At 36.2% G+C, this 14,487-nt stretch overlaps 1 protein-coding gene and 2 long non-coding RNA genes across 5 annotated transcripts in view; 1 reads left to right on the top strand and 2 right to left on the bottom strand.

Annotated features, from left to right (window-relative positions):
• Window positions 1-14,487, bottom strand: part of LOC310733312 (uncharacterized protein) — a 91,475-nt gene that overhangs the window by 50,060 nt on the left and 26,928 nt on the right. The window lies entirely within an intron of this gene.
• On the top strand, window positions 7,435-8,076 carry LOC310733711. The gene is made up of 3 exons (XR_014535873.1): window positions 7,435-7,479; window positions 7,841-7,901; window positions 7,974-8,076. It is a non-coding gene; the product is annotated as an uncharacterized lncRNA (long non-coding RNA).
• On the bottom strand, window positions 10,150-12,813 carry LOC310733413. 3 transcript variants are annotated; one of them, XR_014535723.1, is made up of 3 exons: window positions 12,709-12,813; window positions 11,456-11,609; window positions 10,150-10,270 (listed from the first exon to the last, which is right to left on the bottom strand). It is a non-coding gene; the product is annotated as an uncharacterized lncRNA (long non-coding RNA). The 3 variants fall into 3 exon arrangements; XR_014535724.1 differs by having other exon boundaries at window positions 11,456-11,605; window positions 12,709-12,812; XR_014535725.1 differs by lacking the exon at window positions 12,709-12,813 and having other exon boundaries at window positions 11,456-12,085.

Here is a 14,487-nt window from a genome sequence, read left to right as displayed (position 1 = left end):
AAACTTTACCTTAAAGAGTGTGGAGAACTCACCATTTACATCAACAAACTGATATGGCTCAGTCAAATAAGACCTAAGCCAGGAGAGAGCTATTCCCTTTATTCCAACAACGTTCTCAAGTCTAGCCAGCAGAATAGTATGATCAATGGTGTCAAAAGCTGCACTAAGGTCGAGCAAAACAAATAAAGAGATAAAAACCTGATCAGAGGCCAATGATGAGGCCTAAATCTTGGTTGATACTTAAAAAAAAAAAAAAGTATTCAAAAGTAGATGTGAGCATAACTGTTATGTTTCAACCTTTTCTAAAGGGAATGTTTGATATTGGCCTATAGTTGCACAGCTGACAAGGGTCAAGGTGTTGATAACTGCCAGTTTGAAGGATCACCCTTACACCATTTGTCTTTCCATCCACACCATGATGTCTACACATCTACCTTTCTCCTCTCCATCATATTATCTATCTCTCCCCCTTCTACCAGTCATAGTACCCACATTTAAAGTACCAACCCTAACCTCCACTCTCCTACACTCCTCCTTTTCTTGCTGTCTCTGTAGAAATCTTTCTCCTCTCCTTTTCCGGCATGAAATTCTGATTCGTGATCCGCATATTTGATTTGGCACGTTTTACGCTGGATGCCCTTCCTAATGCAACCCTTCCCAATTATCCGGGCTTGGGACCGGCACTAAGAGTGCAGTTGCCCTAATGACTGGGTTACTGAGTTTAACTCTTTAATTTAAACTTTTTTAAACTTGTAGTGGCTGCTTGTTGAAGAGTGCATGGGGATTTCTCCTTTGAACAAATTCACTCATGCTTGGCTGTTTCCTTCTGTAAAAAAACAAACAAACAAACTGACAACCATGCTTAAAAAATTTATATTAAAAATAATACAACATTGTTGTGACAATTTTTGTTTACAAAAATACAGATATTTAGTTCATTTGTGAAGATATAAGCATTTAGAATATATAATTAATTTAATGTTGTATAATAATCAAATGATATATGCATAAATTAAATATACAAACACTGAAAACAAGTATTTGACTGTAGTAAAGCCACAGTAAATCATGTTTGAAAACAGATAGGTTAACTGTTGTAGCAGACAAATGCTATAAAAAGAGAATGGAACAGAGAAAAGCAGCAAGCTACACTGTAAAAAATGATTCTGTGGTCATGTAGATTTGAATTAATGTTTTTGGTTAAAATGTATTCAATATAATTGTGTTTTTGATTTTGAGGCAAATATTTAATTACATTTCAAATAAAAATGTTTGGAATAAAATCTACCCATTGCAATTAAATAAAACTTAAGCATTATATTTATCTAATCCCAAAATATTGAGTGAATTCAAATTAATGTAATCAGGCAAATTTTAATTAAAAAGCACTTCCTGTCAAAATGCGCCTTTAAAAAAAATTAAATAATGCAGCAGGCCTACAAGACATTTGAATAGAGTAGGCTACAGACAGTGAATATTAATTTTCTTCCACATTGCTCATCTTGCAAAATTTAACTGGTTGACAGGTAAGAAAACTTCTTTTGGTATCACTGGGCTAGAAAGAAGAACGCATGTAGTGGTATATTACAATATAAAATGAGTTATCACAGAAAAAGAGACTCAGTAGCAACACAAAGTTAGCTCGTGTTGGAAGGCTATAGTGTGATGTTGTTGCGCTATAATATGAACACAGCATCATACATTTTGGAAGAATTCTTATGTGTCGAAGTCAAAAGTTTATTTTAAAGGATGTGGGTTTGCATTTTTACTATCATGGTTCCTAGGTCTTTTGCGTATTAATATCATATCCTCAGTATGTTTTTATGAAATTGCGTAAATGAGTACATTGGGTTTTATTTTAAGGTTCCATAAAGAGCAATATTTGGGGTTATCGCTGGAAAAGCATCTTATATTTCAGACGGCACTTGACGCACTTCCGTTGGCTTTACTTCTCGTGTGTGGAGATCGTCTTCCCGAGACAGGTAATGTAACTTCTCTCTGTTGTTACACTGTTTTATTGCAACTTGCAAATGTAAAGTTAACTTAGCTAAATCCATGTGAAGTCAGTCTATTAGCAGCTAGCACTTAAGTTAGTTAGCTAACGTAACTTTAGCAGGAGGGGAGGAATTCAAATTCAAATGGCACAAACACTGTCATTTTACAGCTAAACCGTACTGCACACTCCCAAGCTACTGACGCTATTTCGTGCCAAAGGTGGAGCACTTGGAAGAAGACTAGAAGTATCTTTGTTCCATAAGATTTCCAAATTATATGAATAAGGACATCAAACTGAATGATAGACAATTGTCCTCCAGAACTGCTGCCCTATTTTAAAAAAGAAAAAAATAATAACAGCTCATGCTTGTAAGATGCTGTTTTTTGTTTTACAAATTAATCAGAGGCAAGGCAATTTTATTTGTATAGCCCATTTTACAAACATTTTGTCTAAAAGGGCTTTACATAGCATCATGGCAACAGCCTCTGGACTTAGACCCTCACACTGACTGAGGAAAAACTCCCAAGAAAACCCTTTTTAACAGGGTTAACCCTTTTTAATACCTCCAATCGCTCACTGTAAATCCTCCGGATAATTCACTGTTGTATTCACACATGGGGTAATTCAGAAATGACACAGACTTTGTACTATAGAGCTGTCCGGGTTAAATCCATTTAATGTCAAATTCGAACATTTGTGTTCACACATTTATCTTTTTCAGGTGATGTCTTTAAAATTTCAGGCTTGCAGTGAGTCAAGAAGAGAGAGAGTCAAGTGCTTGTGTGGAAGGGGCTAATGGATTATCACAAAATCAAAAACAGTACATTTTCTACTTTAAAGCCATTATGAAGCTCTGCCTTGTGGTCTGACGAAGCTTTATACATTAAGTAAAGCAGGCATGTAAAGTACGATCAGAATTGATAGGTGTCGTGTGTTTACATTTCTAAATTACAGAAACATCCAGTTTTTTGGGGTTTTTTTGTGATTGACTTATCAGTTGTTGCATTCCTCCCCAGGACTCAGTGCACTCTTCGATTGAGAGGAGCAGAGAGGTTGTTATTCGGTGTCTTATAGAATACCTTGGAGAACAAGAGGGACAGCTTATCAAAGAATTCATCGTAGGTGAACTTAATTTACATTGACCTAATTCAAGGACCATATTTCCTTAATTCCTCAAGTAGGTGCTTGATCTAGATATGTGACCTTTATCTGTAAATTAAATTAATGATAATTTTTTTCAGAATTTTATGTATCTGAATATTTTTTGGTAATGCCTCGTGTAGGTCTTAAATTAACATCTTTATGGTCTTAAAATGTCTTAAAAAGGTCTAAGATTTTACTTATTTTAACCTGCATGAACCCTGTACAAAAACCCCAAAATAGAGAAGAAAACAAAACAAAGAACAATTTGACACCGAGGCCTGCAAGAAAATTAAATCTAATAAAATAGATTTGTAAGCTACGGAAACAATAATAAATTTATTTTTTAGTAATGTGATATGCTTGCAATATATTTCAGTTTTATACTAGGACAATAACAATTTCATGTTGCAGGAAACTGGGAACTTGGAGGAACTTGAACAAGTCATAATGGTCATTACTGTGACCCCAAAGCCTGGAGCTTCTACAAGCAACAGCCCAAAGAACTTTGGGATCGTCATAGAGGGCGTGAAAGTCATCACAGGACTTGGAGATATTGGAAGGGCTTGCTCTGTCCTCCTTGGCTTGACCTACGCGCTGAATCTCGATTATCCCAGACAGCTGAAGTACATCTTTGAGTTGTTCTTTAAACTTTTCTTGGAACTGGATGATTCAAAGATTTCAAACAAAGTCCAGTCCCTCAAGAGCAAACTTCAGGCTTGAAATGAGACTGTATTGCATTGCAGACTTTTGTGCTACACAATGTTCATCTCTTACAGAGCTTGAGAATTGCACATTTGAAAGTGCTATGTTTGTAAGTTGGCACTGTTTTTTCCTACGAATGTCGTGACATTTTAATTGTTGTACATTTAAAGTACAAATGTATTTTACTCTGTTCAATTTGCACTTTTATCATTTAAGTTTTGGCACATGCCATTATGGAGTATCAGCATTTTGTCCTTTTCAAAGTTCTGGTTTGAAATGTGTGAGCAAACTTCTGGCTTGAAAATGAGACCAGTTGCAGTGTACATGTTTTGCTACACAATGTTTAGCTTCTACAGAGCTTGGGAATTGCACATCTGAAAGTGCTATGTTTGTAAGTTAGCACTGATTTGGACTCTTATCCCACGAATGTCAGTGAGATTTCTATTTCAAAGTACGAAATGTTTTTTATTCCATACAAATTACACTTTTCTGCATTTGTTTTGGTACATGCACCTCTGGAGGATTTTTCTTTAATATCATTATTGACACAATTTAGTGGCTAAGTGAGGTGAGAAAGCATGGAATCAGGTTTATGGACACATCACCATTCTGTATGTCATTTATTTTTGTTTTTACAAAATGTCTGGTTTGAAATGCAAGATCCAACTTCTGGCTTAAAATTAGACTGGGTTTGCAGTGTACAATGATGTGCTACAATGTGTCTAAAGCACAAAAGTGAATAAAATTTTTAATAAAATTCTTATTTGATTATTTAAGTTCTGTACTTTCTGGGCTATATTATGCATAAGAAAGGAATATTTAGATTTAATTAATTGCATTGATTAAATTCAAATCAATGTGCAGATTAATGTAGATGATGATTACTCAATTATGATATTCATTCATTCATTCATTCATTCATTCATTTTCTCCCTCTTATCCGTAATTCGGGTCGCGGGGGCAGCAGTCTAAGCAGGCCCCCGCCTGCTGCCCAATCCTCACAGCACCGTCCCTTACGGTCCCTCCTGCAGGTGGTGAGCCCACAGGAAGGCGGCCCCACGTCACTCCGACGTCACGGACCTTGATATTTCCCTCGTAAGGGACCCCCGGAGCATAGAGGGTTAAGGGCCTTGCTCAAGGGCCCAAGAGTGGCAGCTTGGCGATACCGGGGCTTGAACCCCAGACCTTCCGATTGGCAACCCAGCGCCTTAACCGCTGGAGCCACCACTCCCCGTCAATTATGATATGTAGAATTAAATTAATTTTTATTAGTACTATTTACACATTAGGGAGTTTATCTTTTTCAAATCTACTCAATATTTTTGTTTAGATTATAATTAATTCTGTACTGTTTTCTATTCAAATCTACTCATATTAAATTTATAACTATTAAGGGTCTCATTTAATTATTATTTACTCAATACAAAACCTTGTGAAATTTAATCAATAATATTGCTTGTAATCTGTTGCCTCATTTTTATTGAGTAGATATGGTGTATCTTTTCTTACAGTGTAACAGGCTTGATTAAAAAAAAAAAAAGAAAAACTATGCATTGGTGTACAAATGCATAAGTATTCACTGAAACCCACAAGAGTAAGTAAAACATTTATAATTTACTGCTGCTGTTATTTGCTGCTTTTACATTTAGTGTTTGTTCGCACCATTTTAATTGAATCCTTTACTATAGGTGCATCTCAATAAATTAAAATGTCATGGAAAAGTTCATTCATTTCACTAATTCAACTCAAATTGTGAAACTTGTGTATTAAATAAAATAAATGCACACAGACTGAAGTAGTTTAAGTCTTTGGTTCTTTTAATTGTGATAATTTTGGCTCACATTTAACAAAAACCCACCAATTCACTAAAATACAAAATTTATATAGTGACATGCCAATCAGCTAATCACCTCAAAACACCAGCAAAGGTTTCCTGAGGCTTTAAAATGGTCTCTCAGTTTGGTTCACTAGGCTACACAATCATGGGGAAGACTGCTGATCTGATCTGATCTGGCACCTGCCCACACTGCCAGAAGAACCAAAAGTTGGTTATATGACCATAGTGGTGGTGTGCTTGACTGGCCAGCAAATTCACCAGACCTGGACCGCATAGAGAATCTATGGCGTATTCTCAAGAGGAAAATGAGAAACAAGAGACCCAAAAATGCAGAAGAGCTGAAGGCCACTGTAAAAGAGACCTGGGCTTTCAAACCACCTCAGCAGTGCCACAGACTGATCACCTCCATGCAATGCCAAATTGAGGTTGTAATTAAAGCAAAAGGAGCCCCTACCAAGTATTGATTTTATTGGTCTTATAAAGTATTAACATTTTTTTGAGACATGAATTAAAAGAACCAAAAACTTAAACTACTTCAGTTTGTGTGCATTGAATTTATTTAATACAAGAGTTTCACAATTTGAGTTGGATTACTGAAATAAATGAACTTTTCCATGATATTCAAATTTATTGAGATGCACCTACACTGTAAAATCAAATAGTATACTTCACTAGAAAAATGCTATTAAGTTTACTTAAATCTGACTAAAATATTGAGTTTACTAAAAACAGTTAATTATTGGTAAAATGTTATAATAAATATTTGAGATTACTAATAAAAATTAAGTAATATTACTTGAAATGTTTGAGACATTTCATTGGGCATGCGCAATGAAGCACAACTCCCCTCTCCCACACTTTGCTGAAGCTCATGGACTGAAGACGGTTTGAGCATCTACTGATTAAGGAAAATAATTAAGGCATATTTTTGTTTCCTTGTTTATTAGTTATTATCATGATGTTTACTTGAATTAATATTACTTTGCAGAACATGTTAGAAACTTTTTAACTTGTCTTTACATAAACATATTTTAGACCATTTGTAGCTTTGAAAACCTCGTGTTGGAAACCAACATCTAAAATGTTATTTTGCACTTTAGCTCTCGGATTGCCAGTCAATTATTTGAAAATGCTTTATTTTTGTTAATTTGATTACTCAGGCGTGACAATGCGGGACCTGGCAGTGTAACTTAACTCATCTATAGTTAGCATGCGTTATAAAATTTTCAGCGTGATTTGGAGCGCGCGGGGGGGGGGGGGGTTCGCGAGATGTTTGAAGGAAGGAAGGGAAAAAAATTGAGAGGAAAAAAAAAAACGGTACATGGGAGACAAAAAAGAAGTTTTAAACCGAGGACACAAGTTTTGACTGAATACACCGTCAAACTTTAACCATTGTGTGAAAATACAAAAGTAACGTAAATTACACAGCCGTTCTGAATGTCGCCAGCGCGTGCACTGCGCATGCATCTTTTAAAAGACAGCGTTGAAGTGTAGGTTACTGAATAGTACAGATTAAAGCTGCGTGTTTTAGTTTTAAAGAAGTAATTTACGAAGTAGTTCACCAAACATTTTTCATATGACTTTCATGATAATTACATTTTTTCAATAGTTAATACCAATAGTATTGTTCATTGTTAAAGTTGTGGATTTATTCATTTTATTGGTAATATTTAATGCTAAATGTGCATGTGAACTTCATTGCAAGTTAATTTAAATTTACCTTGCCTTTAATTTAAGTAATTCATTTACTTTTTTACTTTTCAGGTTTCCTGTGGATTGCCTTCTGCCATGCAGTGGAATTGTAAGTTTTGCTTCTTTACATCTGAAAAGAGGGCACAACATTTTAAGCACTATCGCATAAACCATATTCAAATTGTTTCAATACCATGCCTCCACTCAGATTGCCCATGTACTTTTAAGTCATTTAATGTACTGAAAGTGCATCTTTCAAAAATCCATCCCCCACAAAAAAGTATGTTATCAGGGAGGTCTAGTAATGGTGTAGTATGTTACAAATGCCATGTTTGTGATTTAGTGAATTAATTTTACTGTGTTTATTCTCAGATCTTTGCAGAATTTAATCTCATATCTGGAAAAAATCTGAGATCCGAGTTCTATGAAGCATTGGACAAAAACTCTACACATTTGATTGAAATTTTCAGGAAAAAAGTAGGAAACCAAGGAAGAATGCTTGATGCAATTCTGCGTCAAGTTGATTTAAAGGTAAATCTTTATGTAGTTGTCTTTATTGTATAGTCTGTGTATGATCGTTAACCTCATTTCTGTTTTTCATAGTCATCTGATGTAACTTGTGTGCGCACCGCAGTACTTCATGGCCTTCCAATCCTACTGGGGAATGATTCTGTGGAATTTTTCAGGACATGCTTTTTAAGTAATATTGGTGTTTACTTCTTTGTTATTTGTGCTAATGCTAAATTGTGTATGAGGTTCCATTAGAATATAGATCAGATGAAGAGTACACAGTAGTTATTTGTCTCTTGACCTAGCCAGCATCTCAGCGATCACTTTCAATGTCCAGAAATGTAGGGAAGACACTAAAATAGTCTGTGTGATCATAGTCATTCAAATGTAATTTGATGAAGTGACAGTAATACTAACAGTGGAGGCTAACACAGAAGAGGATAAATTGTTGAATAAAGTTTGTTTTTTTTGCAAGCAAAGTATTCCTGTGACTTCAAGATTACATTTGAACAACTATGATCACATGGCCTGTTTTAGCAATGTCTTTACTTTCTTTCTGGATGTGGAAAGTGAAAATGATGATGTCCAAAACTGGGCAGGGAAGCTCAAGATATCATAATTGGTATCTTGTGTAAAACAATATAAAGGTAATTAATGCCAGAACTTACATTTTACAATCAACTTTCCCTTTAAAATAAGATCACACTTTCTTATGCTTCGTGCTTACACAGGACATTGTTCCAAGGTATGGAGAAATTACCACTTGTTACTTTTCTCTGTTTAGGATTCAGATGTGAATGTAGACCTGAGTGCAGTTGATGTTGGCCTGCTCACAGTTTTACCAGAAGACATGCCTGCCCAAACTCCACATGCCCTCAATGTCGACTCATTAAAAGCAATCATTCTCGAGGGAAACATTGTGGTGGGTGATGTCCCAAACTTGCCACATGCTGTGTTTTCCTGCATGTTGCCTTTTTTGAAGAAGTTCTGTTTTTGCAGTTATTTGATGTCAAGTGGCAGTTATTGATTAGTCAAGGTCCCCATGCTGTTTAGATAGAAGTATATATTTATACTATATATATTTAATATTTCTACTGCATTGTTCTTAAAAATCTGTGTTCATTAATTGTTTATTAAAAAAAAATCAAAGTTTTAGATTTGTGTTGTGTCTTTTGTCTTTTGTCTTTTCTGTTAGCAGTATTTAAAAAAAAACCTTTCACTTTACCTTAAAAAACTTTGGAAACTGATTGCACATAATTTTTTATGTTGTCATTACTTAAAATGGAATATTAACTTAATATAGTAGGCTTACTTAATTTTTTTCTGTAATATTAATAAGTATTATATATTAAATATTAATAAACATTTAGAAGTATATTAACTTAAATTTACTTATTATACTTACTTGATATTTATTAATAAATTTACTCAGAAATAATAAATTCAGCTTACCTGTAGCTAATTATTAACCTTACTTAGATTTTTGCCTTAAGTTTGCTTTGAAAAAATAAGGCAATCGGTTTCCAACGTTTTTTTAAGTAAACTGAACTAATTAGAATTTACAGTGTATATGTTGAGATCGAGGTGATTGTGCAACCTGATGCTCGCAAGTCACGACAGAACAGATCTAATGCGACTGTCCCAAAGTTAGCAAACAAACAGTTTACACAGTAGCACTTCATTAAACTATACCATTTTAACATAATGTGGATTATACCGTTTTTGCTTACCGTGCTGATGTTTCTCCTTGATCTGTAACAGTCCAGCCAACATTGTCATGTGGGCCCCATGTGGGTTTTTGTTGGGCTGTCACTTGGGCCCTGCATGGGCAACCCAAATGGGGCCCAGAGAAATTTGTCCATCTGCTCCACATGGGCCCCATGTGTGTTAGCCCAGAAGGGCGATTGATGGGTCTATGGTGGGCTCTAATTGGGGCCCGTATAGCTGTTCTTTATATGGGCCCATTTGGGTCCCAAATAGGTGTTAAAAATAGGGCCAATGTAGGCTACATGTGGGCCCCTTATGGGACCACAGTGGATGAGAATTGGGTCCCATTTATTAATTTCATCATTGATTTCTGTGGGTGAACTTAATGTGTACTTAATCTTACTATGGAAAATCCACTGTCAAACCATTTAAACCTCAGTTACAATGTAAAACTGTGCCTGACCAAACAAATATCTAATATTAGTTGATTTTATGTGCTGCTATATGTTTAAAATTACATGGTTGAGTATTTGAACTGTGAAAAATAAATGACTACAACTCAGAATGTGTAAATCACATTTAATTTAAATTAATTCAAGTAAAAAAACAGGAAACAGGAATAACAGAATTACTAATGAAGAATAGTTCACTGGTGGGTCTATGCAGATTCCTCGGCTGCACACCTACAAAACAGTAAAGAAAGAGAAGACAGAAAAGGCAATTTAGTACATTTTAAAATACTACCATTCGCAGCAACATCTAAACATACATCAATATAACTCAGACATGTCCTAGAATCTCATCAGTGAATTGTTCCCACCTCTGCCTCGCACAGTAATAACTTATGCCGGGGAACCAGTCATGGAATCCAAAACGTATTAATGTAGCAATTAAAATATCAACCTTGCGTCTGAACTTGACTCTTAAACAAATATTTGGCCATTGCCAAAAGCCAGTGATTGGAACAATGATTCTGATCAGCTGAAAGATGTAAGTCACACCTCGGATCACGGTGGCCCAGAAAGTTCAACGCACTGCAACTGAAGAAAACATATGCAAGTACAAAAAACACCAGCAAATAAATAAAATATCTTCATCAGTTAAATAACACGTCCTGCAAATCCTCACAACGCAACTAAATACAGAAACGTCCGGCAAATCCTCACAACACAACCAATTAATTTGCACTGCAAATAGCACAGACCACAAAATAAATGTTTCATGGGGACCCCAACAAGTGACGAACCCGGGACTGCTTGTTCAGTGTCTATTGATCAGTGGTGTTGATTGTTGATCTGAAAGATGAGTTTTTTGTTTATTTTAACATCCTGATCATGATTCCAGTTAACAAAGTTTTACAGTTAATTGTGTATTTCATCAGATTATTTAGGATAATAATATCCAAAAGGCCAAGGATAAATAAACAATGATCAAATAAACAAACAACTCACCTTTCAGGTCATCGACGAATAGACATTGAACAATAAGCAGTCCCAGACGGGTTTGTCACTTGTTGTGGTCCCCTTAAAACATTTATTTTGTGATTTGTGCTATTTTGTGTTGTGTTGTGAGGATTTGCAGCGTGTTTCTGTGTTTGGTTGTGTTGTGAGGATTTGCAGCATGTTTCTGTACTTGGTTGCATTGTGAGGGTTTACAGCACATGTGTTGTCAAACTGATAAAGTTGTGTTTTCTTAAGTTGCAGTGTGTTGAGCTCTCTCAGCCACCGTATAGATGCCTTGAGGATAAGTAATTTACAAGATATTCTATTTCAGGTTGGAGTATGCCTTTAATTAAACAGAGGCAAAAACAGTGATCAGGATAAAATATGATTAATTGTGCAGCCCTAGCTATAGGTTATATTACTTACACTTCCGGCTGTAGTGCCCTCCGATCATGGTCCCGCTGGGCTCTCAAAGCACGGTTGCCTTCTCTGTCTCTTGCATTGGTGAACCATTTACCAAGCGCAGTCTCCAGCTCTTTCTTACTGACAGTTTTCAGCAAACAGTTCTGCTTCAGGCTACCTGTAAAGAAAAAAAAATCATATAAAGTAGAGCAAGCTACTGCATCAACCAGGGCACAATCTATTATTTGTATACATGCAAGTTACATGAGCATAAGACTATCAGTCAAAAAAAAAAAAAAGACAAAAAATCACAATCATAAGCACCTTCTAATCCACCATTTGCCCAAAATGTTAACTGATCTGAGTAAATTATGTTAAAATTACACAATACCATGCAAAAAGTAAAATGCATCAATATGGTGAATTTCAGGCTTTGTTGTGATTGATGTTTATAATAATTAGTGGGTCTTGAACATAGATCGCTTATTAAATTCGTACTGGTTCACTTTGGACCGTGAATTTGAACTGACCGCTCTAACATTAGTTTAAGTTTCTTATAACAATGTTTTGTCTTTAAAAAGCCTTAGTGGAGTTAACACAGCAAGTGTTCAACTTGACTGCACAAACCGAAGCGTGCTTGACATAAAAATACCGTGAAAGCGAATTCGGAGTTGTCTGCTCTCAAATTTGTCGGTCTGCACTGCTCGGCTTCAGGTCAAACACATCTGCGCATGCGTGAAGCCTCGGCGCTGAGAGGCGGGGGGTGTCTGACTGACTTTATAAACGGCGCAAAATGACGTTTATTATCTTTAACGTGATCATAACGCATCATATTTTTTAGTAATGTTTTGAAATTATAGAAATATGCACGTTTTTTTTATCACCTCTACCTATTTCACCTAAATCACATTAAAATAATGTTAAATATTGTCACAATCTCCTCAGAGCTTTTCTGTGTGTATTGTATATACACATGTTATAAAGGTAGTAAAGAGAAAGATTTACTTCACAGTGCTTTTACTGTTTCACCCTCCTGTTATCATGAGGACACTATATGGAGAAAACATTTTAGTAGACATTTTCCTAGTTATCTGCTAATCGTTAAGAATGTTCAGTTCTCCACAGGTGTTTATCTCTGAGGTAAACCAGTTGAATCTCCACACTTACCTTCTTTATATCGTGCCTGTAACTTTAATTGACACAAATCTTTCAGAAGTATACATTAAATGAAAGCAAACAGTAAAATGTGATTAATTTAAAACAAAAGAATTTCTTACCGTGACAGAGATGTCAGGTTATCCAGGTCAGGTCAGGTGATCAGTGTGGTGAGTGTTGACCGTTTCTTCAGAAACAGAAGGCGGGAACACAGGAGCCAAAGGGAGATTTTGTGAGCTGCACATCCCAGTCTTTATTTTTATTTATTTATTTATTTATTTATTTATTTATTTATTTATTTATTTATTTATTTATTTATTTATTTATTTTTAACTAAAGGTCATACTATGTTATTGTTAATATATAAAATTTTTGTTTCGATCATATAAAACACACAAAAAAACATATCAATTGAATTTATCATCATTTGAATAATATAGCTAAATATAGCCCAAATGTGGCCCATACAGGGCCCTCGAATAAACAAAATGAGCAGCCTAACTGGGGCCCACAACCCTGACTAAACTGATTTCAAACCCAAAATTATATAATAAACGCCAGTCAACAAAGCAGTCTAATATTCAGCAGTTATTTGTGTTATGCATTTGCTTTTTAAACATAATCTCCAAATCTCCATCATTATTTTCCGGGAAAAACAGCCGTGCCCCCCATTCTCTTCACACGTCTTCCTTTTTTCCTCAGTATGTTCTCGAGTCAGTCCACCTCTGAATCCTGATTGGACAAAATAGTTTGTCCCTCATACAGGGAAAAAGTCCTCATAGACCAGGGGTGTCAAACTCAGGCGTAATTATATTTGACCAACGAGATTATATCAAATGTGTATTAGAGCTGGCCAGCCAGTATATAGCGCATATACCGCTAATACTACAAATCCCAGAATGCTTTGTTACTGAGTTGGCGCGTCAGTCGAGACCGCTGAAAAACTCCACGTACTCAGCGCTGAATTTACCCGGAGATTTACCGACTTTGAAGCCCTGAAACGCAGATTTGAACTGCTCAGTAATCTGTTTGTGGTTGACGTGGAAAGCGCGCCAACCAACCTCCAAATGGAGCTGATTGAACTCCAGTGTAGCGACACACTCAAGTCAAAGTACGACTCTGTGTGTGCTGCACAGTTTCCATGTTTTCTCCCTGACACACTTTTTCAACTCCATGCCCAAGCTGCTCAAACGATCTCTATGTATGGCAGCACATATCTGTGTAAGAAACTGTTCTCTTCGATGAAGATGAATAAAAACACACTCAGGAGTCTCACTGATGAACATCTTTACTCCATCCTGAGTATTTCCTCAGCTCAGAGCCTAAACCCCAGACATTGATGCACATTGGCTTCAACTAATGTGCATCAGAGTAAATCAGAGTGTAAAAACTGAGCTTGAATGGATGTTGTCTTTATGCACTTTTTCTACGCCAAGGCATGAACTGTTAATGGTTGAAATATTGCTTTTTTTAATTAAAGGAAATTATTATTATTTTTGGTTGTGTTGTTGTTGCCCTGTGAAAAAAGATTTACATTATAAAGGAAATCAGAAAGCTACAGATAGAGAGAGATATAAGAAACGAATACCATTGATGTGTTTTCTTATCATCATCATCATCATCATCATCTTCTCCCGCTTATCCGAGGCCGGGTCGCGGGGGCAGCAGTCTAAGCAGAGATGCCCAGACTTCCCTCTCCCTAGACACTTCTTCCAGCTCTTCCGGGGGGACACCGAGGCGTTCCCAGGCCAGCCAGGAGACATAGTCTCAGCTGACCCCTCTCGATGTGGAGGAGCAGGGGCTCTACTCTGAGCTCCTCCCGAGTGACCGAGCTTCTCATCCTATCTCTAAGGGATCGCCCAGCCACCCTGCTGAGAAAGCACATTTCGGCCGCCTGTATC

This window comes from Silurus aristotelis, assembly GCF_946808225.1.
Source record: "Silurus aristotelis genome assembly, chromosome: 11".
NCBI classification, from domain to species: Eukaryota; Metazoa; Chordata; class Actinopteri; order Siluriformes; family Siluridae; genus Silurus; species Silurus aristotelis.
Note: the sequence above shows the minus strand (reverse complement) of the source record. Positions and strands in the feature narration are given on the sequence as shown.